This window comes from Electrona antarctica (assembly GCF_951216825.1).
Source record: "Electrona antarctica genome assembly, chromosome: 2".
Classification (NCBI taxonomy): domain Eukaryota; kingdom Metazoa; phylum Chordata; class Actinopteri; order Myctophiformes; family Myctophidae; genus Electrona; species Electrona antarctica.
The window spans coordinates 62,071,140-62,093,495 of record NC_136807.1 but is presented as its reverse complement, the minus strand read 5'-3'; positions in this window follow the sequence as shown (position 1 = coordinate 62,093,495).

The following is a 22,356-nucleotide window of genomic DNA, read 5'->3' as shown; positions in this document are numbered from 1 at the left end:
CAAAAAATAATGAACTTAGCAAGAATTGCCAACTTATATCTAGCCATACTAGATTATTGATCTTGTTTTAATAATGATATACTAAACAAGAGAAAATTGTATAAGAGGATTAATATTGTTTTTAGAATATATTTCTTTTTTCTCTTACTAAGTTATTAAATCTTCAATCAAATAATTGTACATGTACATCAAGCTAAAATTACTCTCTGAGAAAGGATTGCAGCCACAGTGTGACTTTTAAGACAATTTGTAGTTGTAAGTACTTATTTTAAGACTACCAAATAACTGCTTTCACATTACATATTGAAATGTTTCCAAACACTTCTGTTGTGTCAACATCACATTTAAGGCCTTTTCAGAAGGGCAGCGACTGACGTGCCTAGTGATTCATTTTCAATGAGAGGCACAGCCCTGTGAAATTGGGTAACAAGACAACTCACCCCTTTTCCGTTTTCCTCCCGGAATTTTCCCCAGTGAGGGGTGGGAGAGGCTGGACAGCTGGAATTTGAATTTCTCTAACTATAAACTTTCACGACAGCAGACAGCCTAAGTACAAATATATTTATGAAAAGCTACTACAGTGAACTCTGTTCACAGAAGTTGTTGTAGGCTATGTGGGGATTATCTGACGAGGTACCATTTGAGAGGGAAAAACCTTACATATACTAAATAATACTAAATTGTTTATAGGGTCAATATAAGTAAAATATAGCCTTTCCACAGGAGCATCTTTTTATATTTTTCCAAAAAGAATACAAACAGCCAATAGCATATTACAAAGTTATCCCCCTCACTGGGGAAAATTCCGGGAGGAAAAACGGGCAAGCACCGGGGTGAGTTGTCCAGTATTCGTGAAATTGTTGCGTTCATGCTCATTTCGTGCACACGCCTGCATAGACCGGCCTGGATTGTGTTGAGCTTTATTTGTATTTTTATGCTACGCGTCCCTTGCCCCTCATGAGCAGACTTGGAGTTGATCCAGGTGACAACGCCTGCATCACACACTCCCCGTCTGAAAGGACCTTTATTCATATGTAATTCAGTACCGATTGGCTTTCAAAGTGCAAGATCAGAGTACATGGAATAAGGATAGCAAATTGAAACCATCCCATAACAGGAAAGTTTATCTAAATATAACATGTCAGTGGATCTCAATGTGGGGTTCGGGGACCCCCTATAGGGGTCCTTACGGTTCCAGTTGGTCAAAATTAGTTACTGGTATTATAGGCTACTATAGAGCGTCGCAGTCCCGCCCCCTTGAGAGACCCGGAAAATAAATCACCGTTAATTTTCCTCATAGACTTTTCAAAAAGTATTTATTTAAAGACGTTTACGCCGCGGACAAAGCCAACTCTTGTCGTGACAAATCATGACAATAAACACAATGTTTTGGGCCAAACAAAGAATTAGAAAGTAGCAAAAAAGGGTTATAAAATACGGGGTTATTTTTGGTTATTTTTGTACCCAACATGTATATACATTTTTTATTCATTCATTGATTGATTGACTGATTGATTAAATACTTAATAAGAATGTAAAATATTAAAATTGACAGTAACCAGGATAATAGCAATTGACAAATTTACAATTTAGGCATTTAGCAGACGCTATCCCGAGTGATTTACAGTAAGCGTTTAAGTTCTGCAGAAATTGGCCTCATGGTGGCGCAACAACAGGCAGATGTGGGAAATGCAGGGCAAAGGTTTTGTCTTGGCCTCTAGGGAGTGAGCATGCAAAGTTGTACACAGATCGGTGCAATTATAGGTAAGAACATGAATTGGTCTGTTATAGCGCCACCATGAGTCCTCTTTTTTAAGTGGCATTTGTTCCTCTGCTATGTGTGTGCATAATTTCACGGAAATCGCACACTGTGTTCATGATTTGAGGCATTTTGTTCAAAACGGACAAATCTGCAGAACTTTGAAAGGCAATCTTAGCCAATGGCGATGGAATATGGGGACGCAGAGTGGTCTTTGTTGATCACATGACTATAGAGATGGTGTATACTGAGTTGCGTGATGTATGGATAAACTATGTACGAGTAATATAAAGAAATGTGTTTTGCAAAAGTCAGCCTCATGGTGGCGCTATAACAGGCTGTTGTGGAAAAATTGGGTCAGAGGTTCGTCGTTGGCATCCAGGGAGTGTGTGTGGAAAGTTTGGCATCGGCCGCGCCAACGGTGCCGGAGATTAGCTGTACACACAGACGGACGGACGGAGTGCAAAACATACTCTCTCACCATGCCTTCGGCCTGGTGGAGGCAATTAAACCCAAAAACTGTATACTGTATTTTTACAGGTCATTTTTCTGTTATAAGCCTATCTGTATAATATTTTTCTTACCATAGTTCCATATTACAATACATCAAAACAATAAACAATGATATTATTGCAATCTTAATAAATATACTACCTTACTGTGAAAATAAATGTCCCTTTGACATTGCTATGAAAATTCCTGTCAAAATATTTAGGCCTATAATACATTAAGTTGTAGTAATAATATTGTGTGCGCGGTGGTGGTGGTTGGTTGGTTGGGGGGGGGCTCTGCGCGGACAATGCGCATCTGACGTAGTGAGTAGTGACGTCACTTATCAGGAAGTGTTTGCATCGTTGGAAAAAGCCCGCGCAGCAGACTGCTGTCAGAGCAGTGAGAGGAGAGGAGGATAGACGTGGAGTTGAGCCACGGGCGTCTTGCGGGAAAATTGAATTTGGTCATAGCGTGTCAAGCGTGATATTAATAATAGTGAGGCTGATACGAAGGGATGGCGGAGGACACAGGAGGTAGGCGAAAAGGGAGGAAGAAGGGGCGACCCCAGCCGTCGAGGTCCAGGAGTCCGTTCTACAACCCGACCATGACCGACGAGGATCTGGGACAAATGAGGAAAATTAGTCCGATTTACAACCCGACCATGACCGACGAGGATATGGGACAAATGAGAAAAATTAGTCCGATTTACAACCCGACCATGACCGACGAGGATCTGGGACAAAGGAGAAAAATTAGTCCGATTTACAACCCGACCGTATCCAGTTCTGAAGAGTCGGAGACGGAGCGCGAGACACGAAGAAGGGGAATGGAAGAAGACAAGAGAGGAGTTGACAAGAATAGCTCGGGAAGTGAAGAGCAACAGAAAGAGAGCGAGTCAAGTGGGTCAGTCGGGGGAATAGAAAAGTTTGCTGTGGGGATGATTGCTGAAGGACAGAAGGATGGCGTCTTTAGCAATGCAAGTGAAGTGGGGCAGTTTGTAGAGAGACAAATTGGGAAGGTGAAGTTGGTAAGGGTAACAAAGACTGGGATGGTCATCATTGAGTGCATGGATAAGGACCAGAAGGGAAGGGCAGTAAAGATGGTCGACTTTGAGGGGTGCCCAGTAAGGTGCTTCGGGCTAGGAGAAAGAGAAATAAGGAGGGGAGTAATCAGTGGGGTCCCTCTGACAACGGACACAAAGGTATTCCTTGAGGTGGGGGGGATAAATGAAGTAAGAAGGCTAAGCAGGTACCGAGAAGGAGAGCGGGAGGAAACGAAGTCAGTGCGACTGACGTTCGAGGGAAGTACTTTGCCAGAGAGAATATATGTTGACTATTTGTGTTACAGGGTTAGGCCATTCGAAAGGGCGCCACTGAGGTGCTTCAAATGCCAGGAGTACGGGCATGTCGCTGCGGTGTGTGGGGGAATCAGAAGATGTGGGAGGTGTGGGAAAGACAATTGTGAGGGAGGGTGTAAAGAACAAGAGGAAGGAGTTAGGTGTTTTCACTGCAGTGGTGAGCACTATGCAGGGGCACCACAGTGCCCAAGGAAAGAGACGGAGGTTAAGGTGAAGAGAATGAGAGAGGAATCCAGGGGAATGTCGTACGCGGAAGCGGTTAAGAGAGTGAACGAGAGAGTGACAGCGCCACAACCAGCACATCCAGAAGGGGAGAACACAGAAAGGTCGGCAGATAAGAACGTGCTATTCATGGACAAGAGACAATTCCTAGCATTCGTGGCGATGGTCATTAACTGTGCGGCGGAGATCAAAACAAAATCTGAGAGAATCAAGATGGTGCTAGACGCAGCCAGGAGGTTCCTGAATGTGATGGATGTAACTGGAGAAGAACTGGACAACACCCTGAGGGAAGGATTCGCCCTACCCAGGCAACTGGGCCTGGGTGAAAGGCAATAAAGGGAAGAATAATGAGGGAATGGGGGCACGTCACTTTCTGGTGTACAAAGAGGGGAATTATTCTAACTTTACAGTGGCTATAAGAGGATATAGAGCACCGAACTGTGGAGGGCAGTAATACGCCTAGTAGCGTCTACACTGCCGGAAACCCTAAAAGAAGAAGAAGAAGAAGGAGAGGAGGATAACCAAAAGGATTACTTCCAGTGTGCCATTACATTAAAAGGTTTGTGTTAATTTTTATGTCTATGCCACCAGACCACCACGTTGTTGTTGTCTACACACTACACATGCTGGGAGCTTCATTATCCCAGTAGCCTACCAAGCAAGCAACCAGTTTGCAGTGCTAACGTTAGCAACATGCTAACGTTTTGCTAACGCCAGTCAATGAGACATTGTGGTCTCAGCAAGCTTTTTAATGTAAACTTGCTGTTCTGTTGAAGTAGTAGTTTTGTTGGCATGTGTATGTCTGTTATGAAATATATGGAGAGGATGTTTCTGGATCTAAATGCTACATATATAAGCTATTAAAATACAACCAGAGTACTACTGTGTCCTTCATGGCTATTATACCATAAGTGCAACACTAACATTTCCCCAGCTTTAGCATTAGTTGTTTATTCCGGTAGTCAACATGGCAAACATAGTGCTAAATTAACAATGAACAAATGCATTCAGTGGTTTGTACTTTGTAGCAACCATGAGCTCACTGTGTTGGCTATTTGTTAAAATAGTTGAATAAATTACCCTAGCAGTGGTGTTCAAGGCATGCAAACATTTTTCTGAACATTTTTTGTTTCTATATCAGTGATGCTCAAACTATTTCATATCAAGGACCCCCAGAATGATATGTATTTGGCCAACGACCCCCATTTGAAAATATGTTTTTCCAGGGACCCCCAGAAGCAAATATTTTAGTCAAAAATAGCAGATCTACACGCTCATATCATGCTATGAGCCGAGTGCCGCACTATGAGCTTGTAGTTCTGCTATTTTTTTACAGCTAAAAATTAAAATAATGTTTAAAGTGGTTAAACACTATAATCAGTGGTGCTCAAACTATTTCATATCAAGGACCCCCAGAATGATATATATTTGGCCAACGACCCCCATTTGAAAATATGTTTTTCCAGGGACCCCCAGAAGCAAATATTTGAGTCAAAAATAGCAGATCTACAAGCTCATATCATGCTATGAGCCGAGTGCCGCACTATGAGCTTGTAGATCTGCTATTTTTTTTACAGCTAAAAATTAAAATAATGTTTAAAGTGGTTAAACACTATAAGGCAACATAAATGCGTCCTCAGGTCTAAAGTGCTTTGTTTTTTTGTTTTGTTTTTTTAAGATCAATGGATGGCTTTGTCAGAGACACTACACAGTAGCAGCTGACATACCTTTTTGATAGTCTTTAAGGTATAACTATTTTCCGATGAGACATTTTGGTCGATATCCAATATAATTAATTGCTGTTATGGCCGATATTACCAATGTCTTATGACCTCTTTCTGTATTGAATAATTATAATAATTTTGTCCATAATGAAAAATACATGTAACAGCCTGGGTATCTGCACTGCAGGCTTAGACAAGTCTGATTTAACTTTAATGCCTTTTTTATTTAATATTGTGAGCTTGTAGATCTGTTCGAGCTGTTACTCTGGGCTTGTTTAGCTGTAAAGACAATCAGACCGATCAAATCAATGCAGATTAATAATAAAAACAACTAGAATCGACCAATGTGTTTGGCGATTAATCTCCCATCATTACTATTTTCATATTCACAGCAGTGGCTCAGGGGTAGAGTGGCCAGTAGAGCAGCCTGATGGGAACCGTGAGGTTCCCAGTTTGATCCAGGGCTCCCCCAGAGTTGGTGTCGAAGACGGTACCTACCCATTCAGTGTTTTTTGCATTTCTTTTAAAGGCGTAGTGAAACGGAAATGGTGGACATTTTATTTTGAAGTTTCAGACGGTCTCAAGTTGAAACACCGCTATGAAGTTTCTGAACCAATCAGAGCGTCGCATCCCTTCAGGCGATGGGACGGTAGCTAGGGAATGTTGCTATGCTATACGCAGCAGCGTGGTGTGTGTTTGTTTACAAACACACACAGCCAGCTGTACCAGTTTACTGTTATGTGGCTTATTTCTACCCTATAATGTTTTCAGATACATATTTTAGCGTGATGATTAAGTTGAAACCGAGTAATACACTGTCTGGATGTTATCTGGAATGGGAATAAAAACGGAGGATTTCTGTAATCAATAGCAGCTGTGCTGCACGGATGCGCACATATTGGAGAGGATACGGGTGAGCTTCATTTTTATTGGCTTTTATCGATGTTGGCCTCGACACGTCATCACGCAGCACATTTTCGTTTTCAGGAAGTAATAAAAAATATATTTTTATGGACTTTTGATATAAAAACACACAAAAATGAGAATTTTCCAATTTTTTTGGCATCCATTGTTAGGTATGCTCATATGATGACCACGGAGATGGTCTAAAAGTGTGATTTTTTTTTTTATTTCACTACACCTTTAATGTTACTGAAACTTTTTTATTCTAATACATTCCATGCAATTTGCCCCATATGTTTTGCTTTCTGACATTTACCTATTTGCTAGAAAGAATCACTTTACCCCTTTGCACAACACATGTACCAAAACACATTTTGAGTAATGTTTTTAGTTTTATGCTGATCCCCCGTTTGCTGCAGACAATGCTACAGCCATTATACTGGGGTGCGACACATGTTTTACTTAATCTAGTTTGACTCTGCTGGTAATTTTTTCACACAGTTTTTCTGTGTTTACAGTACTACCTCTGAGACCAAAAAGGCCCAGACTACATCTTTGTTTCAGGGATTCCCTGCTTGGACGACTCAAGCATTGGAATCGTGTGTAATTAACATTTTCTAGAGGAATTTATGCTAAAACAGTCAGCTTGACATAATATAATTCATCTTCCAGCACCAGAGTACTGGACGTCTGTGCGTTTTTATGCCCGGTGTCATCAGACGGTTAAGATAAGAGAGACAAACCCTGTTCTAGCCACATCTTCTGGCCACACTGTAAAAATTTAAATGTGCCTTATCTGTATTCACCAATGATTTTAATTTCTTTACAGGGAATCCGGTACACCCCAGGAGGGGGCAAATACCCATCTGCTGGATTCCTCGAACAGAGGCTTCGGAACATCATAAAGGGGCTGAGAAAGAGGCTGAGGTCATAGAGCACACAGCAGACACCGCCACAAAGTAATGAACGTGGTGATCATAGGACACGCATACCAGGTAATTGTTGGAACTGAATTCATTGTTGAACCATTAGAGCCATATAATCATTGGTAATATTGTGTATTTTCTTTTATAGACGCTACCATATTGGATGAAAAAGCCATATTGCTTTAAGAACTGTTGAGAAACAATTTGCAGCTCCTCAGCCTGGTGGAGCAAAACATGCAGGAAACGGCAGTGTACAGGTCAGTAGGAATGCACTGAGGATACTAGCTGCAGCACTCATCAAATGTAATTTTGCCTATGCATGTGCCTCATGGTAGTGTAGTAATCTGTAGTAGTTTAGATTGTAATTACGTTGATGTACTACACTGTAGCACATCGTCATTACAATCTGAACTACTACAGACCTCCCAAAATAAACTAATTGGACTACTTCTACACCTCACACCTATAGCATAACCACCTCTGCTCATTATGTTAGGGTGGGATGGCAGAGTACAGCAACTTGCAATGGGCCTGGTCTACAAGATACTCAGGGGACCAGTGCCCGCATGTACCTGTTGTACTACTTCAAAGGCACAAAAATGGCTATCAATAAAGTGCTACTCCTTACCTTCCCTCAAAACTGCCATAAAAGATCACCTGTCTGCAATTGCCCTGAGGACATTTTGTGTTATCCTTTTAACATTCTTGTACAATTGCACTGCTTTACTTTCTGCAAAATGCAGAAAAAAGGGCCAAGTTGATAAGGGTAAACAAGTGTGCAGGAGATTGGCCAAGAGTTCCCACATCTATCCACTCCAGGCATACAAAGAAGTTTACATATGAGTGCATATAACGATATGTTATAACAATTGCATTGTTATAATAATCTTTTATCAGTATGTCAGCTGACACATTTGATTTTGTTTTCCTCCATTTGATTTTTTTTAAAGATTGAACGGATCTTGCATGGAGAGGCTGGGCCAAAAACTCCTGACAAAAAAGTTCCTGTACCTGGCAAGATGCAAAGGGAAAATAACCTCTTCTCTTGATGGATTAACACACGGTAATATATTATTGTTATATTGTACAGCAGACTATGCAAATTGATATTTTAGCAGGTGTTTTATTGTGTTACTAAATGACATAATCACAGATATGCCACATTAATACATATTGATATAAAATTGTCTTCCTTCAGTTTGGGGGAACTTTCCCTGAGCCAGCTACCGACATTGCTTCTGCCAACAGTGTACAAAGTTGGGAGAAAAGTGTACCAGCACACTATCGAGGAGTCCAACTTGGTGTTCGACCATAAGCCTGTAAGTTCCTCTGCATATCTAAATGGAAATGTTATTAATTTTAACCGCTTGAACCCAGCATCAATATTCTCAAAGAGATTTGGTGTAGATGGGAAAACCGTGCCAGCTCCAAGCCATGTCCAGTTGAAGTGGTTAAGAATGTGCCTGACTTCCTGTTATAGAATTATTCAGAAAATGTATTTCTGAACATGTACTGTATAAGACTGCAATCAGTGAACACCATTATCTTGCTTATACCCTTTGCTTTTCGACAGTCTTTTACATTGGTCCATGTATCTTTTTTGTTTGTCTTTCTCAGGTTGGAGCAAACTTGGTGCTACCTCCATCAGGCGACGGCGTCAAGACCGTACCCATATGTTCTGTCACCATCTCCTTCATCAGGACCTCAGAGGGGTCCTTGAAATTAGGAGGTTTGATAACGAAATGCATCTTTACAGAGGGGATCCTTAACGGTCAGTTGCTCAGAGTCAATGCCCACATCTATGGGTGAAATATTGTAATGCTCAGTGCCTATTGCATTTTGACAACATTCATAACAGTGATCTGTCTACCAAATTGTCTATCAGAGACCTTTCACTGATTTACCGGTAGTTGTTACCATTGAGACTAAGCCACTTAACATGACTGCATGTGGTATGCCAGCAATCCCCCAAAAATCTAAAATGTACTCTAATATACATACTCCGTATTTTGTACTACTTAGCCAAGACCCAATTCCTTCTCAAAATGCAATATGCACTGAACATCCCATTTTTGTACAACTTCAAAAATGTCTGTAAATCACTTGTGAACTATAATCCATGTTATGAATGTTAAGTTTAGATGGCCACTGTTTGATTACAAAAATCAAAGCATGCACATGTTAACGGGCTAAGAGAAATAATTTGAGCAGGGATGTAATGTCGCCACTTAATTCAATTTCAATTCACTTATAGCACCTTTAAGCCAGTGGTTCTCAACATGTGGGCCATTGCAAGTGGGACCCAAATTAACTGTGGCAAAACACATTTTAAAACATTTATATAAAAAATATATTTGAATAATCAATCAAATTGTTTACGGTGTTACAAAGAAACCTGCACCTGGCCACTTATGCTCCAGAGCATCAGATGGATGCTCTGGAGCCCATAGTCTGGAAAAGGTTGAGAACCACTGCATAAAGCACTTATGTGAAGAGCACTTTGTTTTTGTATTAACATTTAATAAATGTTGAAAAAGTAAATTATGCCTTAATTTCTTTAATGTGAATGCCTTTAGGATTTTAAGACCGAAAAGCTCATCACAACCCTAGGATGAAGAAGAATCACCTTTTAATAGCACTTGTTTTAAGATCATTTCACCTCAATTAAGTAAAATTACCTGTGGAAGAAGAACTGACAAGCTAGTTTTGAGTGTATTTTAATTAATACAGTGCTTGGGATAGGTTTTTACAACTTATTTGAAGGTATTTACAAGCTAGGTATGAGAACATTTGACTTAATACAGTGCTTGGGATGAGTTTTAACCACTCATTTGAAGGGATTTGCAAGATAGTTTTGAGTCCATTTCACTTGATGCAGTGCTTGGGATGAGTTTTAACCACTGATTTGAAGAGTTTTGTAAGCTAGTTTTGAGTTGATCTGACTTATTCCAGTGCTTGGAATTAAGTATTAATCACTTATATAAAGAATTCCCTGCTTCACTAATGCCTAGACATTTGTTCTAAATACAAGAATTCTTACCAAGTACGATTCTCTTACTGCACTGGCAGATTATTTCACTTGTTTTTAGTCCATTTCCTCTCAAATTTTTTTTTTTTTTCTTATATTGAGACTGGGGTTTTTTGCAGTGTTAAGGTACGGTACAGTACAGTATGGTACAGTACAGTATGATGCCGTTCAGTATTGTGACCACAGATGCCCAACACTTTCAGCTTCTTGAGCACTTTACAGTCATCATGTATGACAAAACAAGTGATTTGGAATCTGTCAATGAAGCATGGTGAGAATTGTTCTGCCAGAAGAACAAAACAATGGAACACATTTAACCAACGCAAGATGCACTGCTGCAGCACGTGAAGCGAGTTGTCTACCAGTCTGGGATCTGGGCCATGTCTGATCTGGCCCAGCAGCCAACACCCAGTCCAGAAGGATGGGGATGGACATTGGATGTTGACAACCAGGTCTGGCTTCCTGTGTGGAGCACTCTACCAGTTCATTGCAGGCTTTTGACGCCATAGATAAAGTGCGGTTGTAAAAGTGGTTGTGGTGCAAGGTGCTCATGTAAGAAGGCACACTGGAATTGCACAGCTCTTTGCCGTTGTAAATGTGACAGATAATTTGAATGTTGTTATCCTGTGAAGCTAATAATCTTCCATTCACTTCATGCTCCATTTTTCAATGTGTCTGACTGCTAACAGAGTTGAAGATGATGTAAATATGTTGCTAGAATGACAGTATTTATTCAATATTGGCACAAATAAACGTCTACTGATATTCTCAATGACCTTATTGCATTCCTTGACCTAGATAATGTATATTTTGACACCAAGATTGACCTTCTAAGTGGCTTAGAAGCCGAGATAGTGGCACTTATAGATATTACATGGCGGCCATCTTTGAACGCCAAGATGGCCGCCTTCTGACATCTTGATGACGTGGCCCCCCTTCCAAAATGAAACGTATGGTTATGGAGAGCATGTGGAAAAAATGTGGCGCTTTTGTCCGCCGCGTCCACATTTTGCTAAGATATGACCTTAAGCTGCCTCACTATCATTGTGGCACAGTCGGTAGTTCTGTCGCCTCACAGCTAGAAGGTCCTGGGTTCGATTCACGCTGGGGACGCTGTGGGCACTGGGGGCGTGTTCCCTCCTCTGCGTCATCAGTGCCCATACCCGAGGCGGGGTTGGTGACACAAAAACATGCAGTAATCCTGGTCTGTAAACTACCTCCACCTGGATGATGGAGGGGAAAGGAACTGGTTGGAATAACGTGTTCCTTCCACGTGCTACGTCCGACCAGGGAAACTCTCCCCTGTCAGGTGAAAAGAAGCAGCTTGGACTCCTCATGCATAGCAGGAAGCATGAGCAGCGGACTGCCGCCGCTCCCCCAGGTTGGCAGAGGAAGTGTAGCGCCCAGGATTACATTAGATAATTGACACTGGGTGAAAAAATGGTTTACAAAATTGTGGGATAAAACATAATAAAATCACACCCGTGTGAACTGAGTGGTGTAAGGTCTTATATAGTCTGTCTGACGTAATGAAATCATGTCTGACGTAATGAAATCACACCCGGGTGAACAGGGTGAACATAGCAACCATGCTCATTTTTTCTGCACTAACAAAGCCAGTTGTAGGAGTGGTTTACACCACTCAAAAATAACGTAATACCATAGCAGATACCATCCTGTAAATCTCAATTACACTGACTATTGAAGTGTGAAGGAGGTGAGGTCCACCTCTGCAACCCATTCACTATGTGGCCATTGCTGAATGGGTGAGAGGCCCAGGTTCGATTCCCGGGCCCAGCAATGTGTCTAGGTAAACATGTAAGCATGACCCTTCAAATGCACCAGATAATTAACACGGGCAGAGAGATGTCCTATGATTGTAATTAATGTGGAAAAAGCTTGACTACTACTACTACTACTGTTTAATTTACCACAAGTTTGGTCAGAGAGAGATCATCCCCACGGTGTGAACATTGTGGACAGAGCTTCGTTTCGAAAGAAGTTCTTTAGTTCCGACACTACTATTGGTCCGACATTAAACCGACAACCTACCCCCGACAGAACCCCTACAGTTGTGATTTGTGTGCTAGCAGCAGCCACCACCAGGCGCCGCCAAACTTTGTTCAACTCAACTGTCATTGCATCTCTGTATATATTTATAATTTTATTTTACAGACGGCACGGGTGGGCGGGTAGACGGCCGTGTGCCCCGCTTGCCTCTGGGCCCCCACGCAGTTATAACAATAACCCCAAGCACGGGAGCAGCACATGCTCGAGCGCTAGTCCAACTCGTTGTTCCTGCATGTCGGATTAATGCTCCGTCAGAAATTCCTCAGGATCCCGTCATGGTTAATAATAAATATAGCTGCAAGCAGCGATAAAGCGGGACCAAGATAGAAGAAGAACAATGCGCAATAAGAACAACATGCACAAATGAGACTGACGAGCTGAGTTGTCGGTACCGGGATTTGAACTCACAACCTTGTGGACCGAAGGCGGGAGCTCTACTGACTGACCTACACAGAGACAATCAGTGAATACATTGTAAACTGTAAAACCATTTACTGATTTGGTAACAAGAAGGTGTGTCCTCATTTTGGGCATGTCTTTATCCATTACTACAGTGTGTTTTCACGCACAGTTCCTGCCTGCCTGCCTGCCTGCCTGCCTGCCTGCCTGCCTGCCTGCCTGCCTGCCTGCCTGCCTGCCTGCCTGCCTGCCTGCCTGCCTGCCTGCCTGCCTGCCTGCCTGCCTGCCTGCCTGCCTGCCTGCCTGCCTGCCTGCCTGCCTGCCCGCCCGCCCGCCCGCCCGCCCGCCCGCCCGCCCGCCCGCCCGCCCGCCCGCCCGCCCGCCCGCCCGCCCGTCCTGCCATGCCTGCCTGCCTGCCTGCCTGCCTGCCTGCCTGCATGCCTGCATGCGTGTGTGTGTTAGGCAGACAATCGTTCATAACCATGGATATGGATTGAAAATCATCTCTTTAGTTTTTGTGGTGTTTAACATAAGGTGGCTATTATCACACCAGTCTTTAAAGTTATTGATCTCACTGATATAGCCCACAGGGCGTTCAACAATATGTACAAATAAGACTGACAAGCTGAGTTGTCAGTAGCTGGATTTGAACACACAACCTTGCGGTCCAAGGGCAAGAGCTCGACTGACTGAGCTACACGGAGACAATCAGTTACTCCATTGTTAACAGGAAAATCATTCAGTGTTAGTTCAGCATAAGTACTCAAACTTTAGTGTGTGTGTGTGTGTGTGTGTGTGTGTGCGTGCGCGCGCGCGCAATTTTCATGCATTTCGTGCATTTTAAGCAAAGATTCTGGGAGGAGTTACATTTGAACTGTTTTTCATATAATTCAAAATGGCGGGTGATCTAAAGGTCAGAGGTCAAAAGTCAGAACATGAAAGTTGTTCGGCATGAGGAGACACATATGTGTATCAAAGTGACATTGCCAACGGTCAAACGGTTCATGAGCTATGCACGTTCAAAGTTTGCAAGTTTGCAAGTTTTCATCAATTGAGTGCTATAGCGCCACCATTTGGCCAATCATCATGGGCTTCGCATAGTCACCGTTTGGCATGGTCCTCTATCATGTTGACAAGTTTCGCGAAAACCGACAGCACGGTTCAGTCAGAACAGCCATTTTTGGCGGAAGGAGGAGAAGAAGAAGGAGAAGAAAAATAAACACAAAAACAATAAGTGACCAAAGTCACTACGTGACTTCTTGGTCCCTTAAATATAGCTGCAAGCAGCGATAAAGCGGGACCAAGATAGAAGAAGAACAATGCGCGATAAGAACAACATGCACAAATGAGACTGACGAGCTGAGTTGTCGGTACCGGGATTTGAACTCGCAACCTTGTGGACCTAAGGCGGGAGCTCTACTGATTGAGCTACACAGAGACAATCAGTGACTACATTGTAAACTGTAAAACCATTCAGTGATTTGGTAACAACTAACAAGAAGGTGTGTCCTCATTTTGGGCATGTCATTATCCATTACTACAGTGTGTTTTCACGTACAAACTTCCCTTTGTACGCTTTCAGTGCAATTTGGCATGACCGTCTACTATACTGTAAAGTGACATAAGCATATGACGCTGCATGTGTGTATTAGAGGCAGAAGAAGAATTTTCACAAACCAGCAATTTTCATTGGCTCATAAAAACTTCATATTTTCACTTAAACGAAATGTGCTACGATTATTTGTCCTTATAGGTCCAAAGTTCATGTGTAGAAGTTTACGTGCATTTTCATTAAAGATCCTGGGAAGAGATGCATTTGAACTGTTTCTCATATAATTCAAAATAGCGGGTGATTTAAAGGTCAGAGGTCAAAAGTCAGCATATGCAAGTTGTTCGGCATGAGGAGACGCATATGTGTATCGAATTAAATTGCAGACGGTCAAACGGTTCATGAGATATGCAAGTTCAAAGTTTGTATTTTCAATTGAGTGCTATAGCGCCACCCTTTGGCCAATGGTCATGGGCTTCGCATAGTCATCGTTTGGCATGGTCCTCTACCAGAATCCCGCGTTTCGCGAAAACCGACTGCACGGTTCAGCCAGAGCTGCTATTTTTGTTGTTGTCTATTTCTTTTTGAGGTGTAAAAGAAATAGATTAATATAGCTGCAAGCAGCGATAAAGCGGGACCAAGATAGAAGAAGAACAATGCGCAGTAAGAACAACATGCACAAATGAGACTGACGAGCTGAGTTGTCGGTACCGGGATTTGAACTCACAAACTTGTGGACCGAAGGCGGGAGCTCTACTGACTGACCTACACAGAGACAATGTCTGCCTGCCTGCCGTTCTGCCTTGCCTTGCCTTGCCTTGCCTTGCCTTGCCTTGCCTTGCCTTGCCTTGCCTGCCTGCCTGCCTGCCTGCCCCTGCCTGCCTGCCTGCCTGCCTGCCTGCGTGCGTGCGTGCGTGCGTGCGTGCGTGCGTGCGTGGCTGCATGCGTGTGTGTGTTAGGCAGACAATCGTTCATAACCATGAAATTGGATTGAAGATCATCTCTTTAGTTTTTGTGGTGTTTAACATAAGGTGGCTATTATCACACCAGTCTTTAAAGTTATTGATCTCACTGATATAGCCCACAGGGCGTTCAACAATATGTACAAATAAGACTGACAAGCTGAGTTGTCAGTAGCTGGATTTGAACACACAACCTTGCGGTCCAAGGGCAAGAGCTCGACTGACTGAGCTACACGGAGACAATCAGATACTCCATTGTTAACGGGAAAATCATTCAGTGTTAGTTCAGCATAAGTACTCAAACTTTGGTGTGTGTGTGTGTGTGTGTGTGTGCGTGCGCGCGCAATTTTCATTGGCTCATAAAAACTTCATTTTTTCACTTAGAAAAAATCTGCTACGATTATTTGTCCGTATAGGTCCAAAGTTCACGTGTAGAAGTTTTCGTGCATTTTGAGCAAAGATTCTGGGAGGAGTTACATTTGAACTGTTTTTCATATAATTCAAAATGGCGGGTGATCTAAAGGTCAGAGGTCAAAAGTCAGAACACGAAAGTTGTTCGGCATGAGGAGACACATATGTGTATCAAAGTGTCATTGCCAACGGTCAAACGGTTCATGAGATATGCACGTTCAAAGTTTGCAAGTTTGCAAGTTTTGCATCAATTGAGTGCTATAGCGCCACCATTTGGCCAATCGTGATGGGCTTCGCATAGTAAAGTGACATAAGCATATGCGTGTATTAGAGGCAGAAGAATAATTTTCACAAAACAGCAATTTTTATTGGTTCATAAAAACTTCATTTTTTCACTTAGAAAAAATGTGCTACGATTATTTGTCCGTATCGGTCCAAAGTTCACGTGTAGAAGTTTTCGTGCATTTTGAGCAAAGATTCTGGGAGGAGTTACATTTGAACTGTTTTTCATATAATTCAAAATGGCGGGTGATCTAAAGGTCAGAGGTCAAAAGTCAGAACACGGAAGTTGTTCGGCATTAGGAGACACATATGTGTATCAAAGTGTCATTGCCAACGGTCAAACGGTTCATGAGATATGCACGTTCAAAGTTTGCAAGTTTGCAAGTTTTGCATCAATTGAGTGCTATAGCGCCACCATTTGGCCAATCATGATGGGCTTCGCATAGTCACCGTTTGGCATGGTCCTCTATCATGTTGACAAGTTTTGCGCAAACCGACTGCACGGTTCAGTCAGAACAGCTATTTTTGGCAGAAGGAGAATAAAATAAAGTACTGATCATATAATTCAAAATGGCGGGTGATCTAAAGGTCAGAGGTCAAAAGTCAGAACACGAAAGTTGTTCAGCACGAGGAGACGCATATGGGTATCAAAGTGTCATTGCCAACGGTCAAACGGTTCATGAGCTATGCACGTTCAAAGTTAGCATTTTAAATTGAGCGCTATAGCGCCACCATTTGGCCAATCGTCTTGGGCTTCGCATATTCACCGTTTGGCATGGCCCTCTACCAGATTACAGCGTTTCGCGAAAACCGACAGCACCATTCAGTCAGAACAGCTATTTTTGGCGGAAGGAGAAGAAGGAGAAGAAGAAAAATAAACACAAAAACAAAGAGTGACCAAAGTCACTGCGTGACTTCTTGGTCCCTAAATATAGCTGCAAGCAGCGATAAAGCGGGACCAAGATAGAAGAAGAACAATGCGCAATAAGAACAACACGCACAAATGAGACCGACGAGCCGAGTTGTCGGTACCGGGATTTGAACTCACAACCTTGTGGACGGAAGGCGGGAGCTCTACTGACTGACCTACACAGAGACAATCAGTGAATACATTGTAAACTGTAAAACCATTTACTGATTTGGTAACAAGAAGGTGTGTCCTCATTTTGGGCATGTCTTTATCCATTACTACAGTGTGTTTTCACGCACAGTTAAAGTGTGTGTGTGTGTGTGTGTGCGTGCGTGCGTGCGTGCCTGCCTGCCTGCCTGCCTGCCTGCCTGCCTGCCTGCGTGCGTGCGTGTGTGCGTGCGTGCGTACAAAATTATCTTTGTGTGTGCGTGCGTGCGTGCGTGCGTGCGTGCGTGCGTGCGTGCAAACTTCTCTTTGTGTGTGTGTGTGTGTGTGTGTGTGCGTGCATGCGTGCGTGCGTGCGTGCGTGCGTGCGTGCGTGCGTGCGTGCGTGGCTGCATGCGTGTGTGTGTTAGGCAGACATTCGTTCATAACCATGGATTTGGATTGAAGATCATCTCTTTAGTTTTTGTGGTGTTTAACATAAGGTGGCTATTATCACACCAGTCTTTAAAGTTATTGATCTCACTGATATAGCCCACAGGGCGTTCAACAATATGTACAAATAAGACTGACAAGCTGAGTTGTCAGTAGCTGGATTTGAACACACAACCTTGCGGTCCAAGGGCAAGAGCTCGACTGACTGAGCTACACGGAGACGATCAGATACTCCATTGTTAACAGGAAAAGCATTCAGTGTTAGTTCAGCATAAGTACTCAAACTTTGGTGTGTGTGTGTGTGTGTCTATGTGCATGCGCGCGCAATTTTCATTGGCTCATAAAAACTTCATTTTTTCACTTAGAAAAAATGTGCTACGATTATTTGTCCGTATAGGTCCAAAGTTCACGTGTAGAAGTTTTCGTGCATTTTGAGCAAAGATTCTGGGAGGATTTACATTTGAACTGTTTTTCATATAATTCAAAATGGCGGGTGATCTAAAGGTCAGAGGTCAAAAGTCAGAACACGATAGTTGTTCGGCATGAGGAGACACATATGTGTATCAAAGTGTCATTGCCAACGGTCAAACGGTTCATGAGATATGCACGTTCAAAGTTTGCAAGTTTGCAAGTTTTGCATCAATTGAGTGCTATAGCGCCACCATTTGGCCAATCGTGATGGGCTTCGCATAGTAAAGTGACATAAGCATGTGTGTGTATTAGAGGCAGAAGAATAATTTTCACAAAACAGCAATTTTCATTGGCTCATAAAAACTTCATTTTTTCACTTAACAAAAATGTGCTACGATTATTTGTCCGTATAGGTCCAAAGTTCACGTGTAGAAGTTTTCGTGCATTTTGAGCAAAGATTCTGGGAGGAGTTACATTTGAACTGTTTTTCAAATAATTCAAAATGGCGGGTGATCTAAAGGTCAGAGGTCAAAAGTCAGAACTCGGAAGTTGTTCGGCATGAGGAGACACATATGTGTATCAAAGTGTCATTGCCAACGGTCAAACGGTTCATGAGATATGCACGTTCAAAGTTTGCAAGTTTTGCAAGTTTTGCATCAATTGAGTGCTATAGCGCCACCATTTGGCCAATCATGATGGGCTTCACATAGTCACCGTTTGGCATGGTCCTCTATCATGTTGACAAGTTTTGCGCAAACCGACTGCACGGTTCAGTCAGAACAGCTATTTTTGGCAGAAGGAGAATAAAATAAAGTACTGATCATATAATTCAAAATGGCGGGTGATCTAAAGGTCAGAGGTCAAAAGTCAGAACACGAAAGTTGTTCAGCATGAGGATACGCATATGGGTATCAAAGTGTCATTGCCAACGGTCAAACGGTTCATGAGCTATGCACGTTCAAAGTTAGCATTTTCAATTGAGCGCTATAGCGCCACCATTTGGCCAATTGTCTTGGGCTTCGCATATTCACCGTTTGGCATGGCCCTCTACCAGATTACCGCGTTTCGTGAAAACTGACTGCACCATTCAGTCAGAACAGCTATTTTTGGCGGAAGAAGAAGAAGAAGGAGAAGAAGAAGGAGAAGAAAAATAAACACAAAAACAAAGAGTGACCAAAGTCACTGCGTGACTTCTTGGTCCCTAAATATAGCTGCAAGCAGCGATAAAGCGGGACCAAGATAGAAGAAGAAGAACAATGCGCAATAAGAACAACATGCACAAATGAGACTGACGAGCCGAGTTGTCGGTACCGGGATTTGAACTCGCAACCTTGTGGACCGAAGGCGGGAGCTCTACTGACTGACCTACACAGAGACAATCAGTGACTATATTGTAAACAGTAAAACCATTCAGTGATTTGGTAACAAGAAGGTGTGTCCTCATTTTAGGCATGTCTTGTGTGTGTGTGTGTGTGTGAGTGCGTGCGTGCGTGCGTGCGTGCGTGCGTGCGTGCGTGCGTGCGTGCCTGCCTGCCTGCCTGCCTGCCTGCCTGCCTGCCTGCCCCTGCCTGCCTGCGTGCGTGCGTGCGTGCGTGCGTGCGTGGCTGCATGCGTGGCTGCATGCGTGTGTGTGTTAGGCAGACAATCGTTCATAACCATGGATTTGGATTGAAGATCATCTCTTTAGTTTTTGTGGTGTTTAACATAAGGTGGCTATTATCACACCAGTCTTTAAAGTTATTGATCTCACTGATATAGCCCACAGGACGTTCAACAATATGTACAAATAAGACTGACAAGGTGAGTTGTCAGTAGCTGGATTTGAACACACAACCTTGCGGTCCAAGGGCAAGAGCTCGACTGACTGAGCTACACGGAGACGATCAGATACTCCATTGTTAACAGGAAAATCATTCAGTGTTAGTTCAGCATAAGTACTCAAACTTTGGTGTGTGTGTGTGTGTGTGTGTGTGTGTGTGTGCGTGCGCGCGCAATTTTCATTGGCTCATAAAAACTTCCTTTTTTCACTTAGAAAAAATGTGCTACGAATATTTGTCCGTATAGGTCCAAAGTTCACGTGTAGAACTTTTCGTGCATTTTGAGCAAAGATTCTGGGAGGAGTTACATTTGAACTGTTTTTCATATAATTCAAAATGGCGGGTGATCTAAAGGTCAGAGGTCAAAAGTCAGAACAAGGAAGTTGTTCGGCATGAGGAGACACATATGAGCATCAAAGTGTCATTGCCAACGGTCAAACGGTTCATGAGATATGCACGTTCAAAGTTTGCAAGTTTGCAAGTTTTGCATCAATTGAGTGCTATAGCGCCACCATTTGGCCAATCGTGATGGGCTTCGCATAGTAAAGTGACATAAGCATATGTGTGTATTAGAGGCAGAAGAATAATTTTCACAAAACAGCAATTTTTATTGGTTCATAAAAACTTCATTTTTTCACTTAGAAAAAATGTGCTACGATTATTTGTCCGTATAGGTCCAAAGTTCACGTGTAGAAGTTTTCGTGCATTTTGAGCAAAGATTCTGGGAGGAGTTACATTTGAACTGTTTTTCAAATAATTCAAAATGGCGGGTGATCTAAAGGTCAGAGGTCAAAAGTCAGAACAAGGAAGTTGTTCGGCATGAGGAGACACATATGTGCATCAAAGTGTCATTGCCAACGGTCAAACGGTTCATGAGATATGCACGTTCAAAGTTTGCAAGTTTGCAAGTTTTGCATCAATTGAGTGCTATAGCGCCACCATTTGGCCAATCATGATGGGCTTCGCATAGTCACCGTTTGGCATGGTCCTCTATCATGTTGACAAATTTTGCGCAAACCGACTGCACGGTTCAGTCAGAACAGCTATTTTTGGCGGAAGGAGAATAAAATAAAGTACTGATCATATAATTCAAAATGGCGGGTGATCTAAAGGTCAGAGGTCAAAAGTCAGAACACGAAAGTTGTTCAGCACGAGGAGACGCATATGGGTATCAAAGTGTCATTGCCAACGGTCAAACGGTTCATGAGCTATGCACGTTCAAAGTTAGCATTTTCAATTGAGCGCTATAGCGCCACCATTTGGCCAATCGTCTTGGGCTTCGCATATTCACCGTTTGGCATAGCCCTCTACCAGATTACCGCGTTTCGCGAAAACCGACTGCACCATTCAGTCAGAACAGCTATTTTTGGCGGAAGAAGGAGAAGAAGGAGAAGAAGAAGAAGGAGAAGGAGAAGAAAAATAAACACAAAAACAAAGAGTGACCAAAGTCACTGCGTGACTTCTTGGTCCCTAAATATAGCTGCAAGCAGCGATAAAGCGGGACCAAGATAGAAGAAGAACAATAAGAACAACATGCACAAATGAGACTGACGAGCCGAGTTGTCGGTACCGGGATTTGAACTCGCAACCTTGTGGACCGAAGGCGGGAGCTCTACTGACTGACCTACACAGAGACAATCAGTGACTATATTGTAAACAGTAAAACCATTCAGTGATTTGGTAACAAGAAGGTGTGTCCTCATTTTAGGCATGTCTTGTGTGCGTGCGTGCGTGCGTGCGTGCGTGCGTGCGTGCGTGCGTGCGTGCGTGCGTGCGTGCGTGCGTGCCTGCCTGCCTGCCTGCCTGCCTGCCTGCCTGCCTGCCTGCTTGCCTGCCTGCCTGCCTGCCTGCCTGCCTGCCCCTGCCTGCCTGCCTGCCTGCCAACGGTCAAACGGTTCATGAGATATGCACGTTCAAAGTTTGCAAGTTTGCAAGTTTTGCATCAATTGAGTGCTATAGCGCCACCATTTGGCCAATCATGATGGGCTTCGCATAGTCACCGTTTGGCATGGTCCTCTATCATGTTGACAAGTTTTGCGCAAACCGACTGCACGGTTCAGTCAGAACAGCTATTTTTGGCGGAAGGAGAAGGAGAAGAAGTACTGATCATATAATTCAAAATGACGGGTGATCTAAAGGTCAGAGGTCAAAAGTCAGAACACGAAAGTTGTTCAGCACGAGGAGACGCATATGGGTATCAAAGTGTCATTGCCAACGGTCAAACGGTTCATGAGCTATGCACGTTCAAAGTTAGCATTTTCAATTGAGCGCTATAGCGCCACCATTTGGCCAATCGTCTTGGGCGTCGCATATTCACCGTTTGGCATGGCCCTCTACCAGATTACCGCGTTTCGCGAAAACCGACTGCACCATTCAGTCAGAACAGCTATTTTTGGCGGAAGAAGGAGAAGGAGAAGAAAAATAAACACAAAAACAATAAGTGACCAAAGTCACTGCGTGACTTCTTGGTCCCTAAATATAGCTGCAAGCAGCGATAAAGCGGGACCAAGATAGAAGAAGAACAATGCGCAATAAGA